The 250-nt window shown below is 50.0% G+C and overlaps 1 protein-coding gene across 1 annotated transcript in view; it reads right to left on the reverse strand.

Moving 5' to 3' along the window:
* The window catches only part of LOC119593589, a 45,557-nt gene that overhangs the window by 35,766 nt on the left and 9,541 nt on the right, over nt 1–250 (reverse strand). The window lies entirely within an intron of this gene.

The following is a 250-nucleotide window of genomic DNA, read 5'->3' on the forward strand; positions in this document are numbered from 1 at the left end:
CCCTCACCTTTCTCCCCCAAACACCCTCCTTCCCTCCCTCCTTTTCCCTTACCCTCCCTCGTTCCCTCCCTCCTTTTCCCTTACCCTCCCTCACCTTCCTTTCAAGGTAAAAAGGTTCTCAGAGGGTCCTGGGTTTTACCGGTTCCGAACCTCCGAAGCGAGAGTGGTTCTTGTTCGCTCTGATGTTACAATAACACGATAAGCCATGGCACGAAAAAGAAGAAAAGGAGTTAGATTTTCCGTGTTTTTG

Source organism: Penaeus monodon, chromosome 32 (genome assembly GCF_015228065.2).
Source record: "Penaeus monodon isolate SGIC_2016 chromosome 32, NSTDA_Pmon_1, whole genome shotgun sequence".
In the NCBI taxonomy this organism is placed as follows: Eukaryota; Metazoa; Arthropoda; class Malacostraca; order Decapoda; family Penaeidae; genus Penaeus; species Penaeus monodon.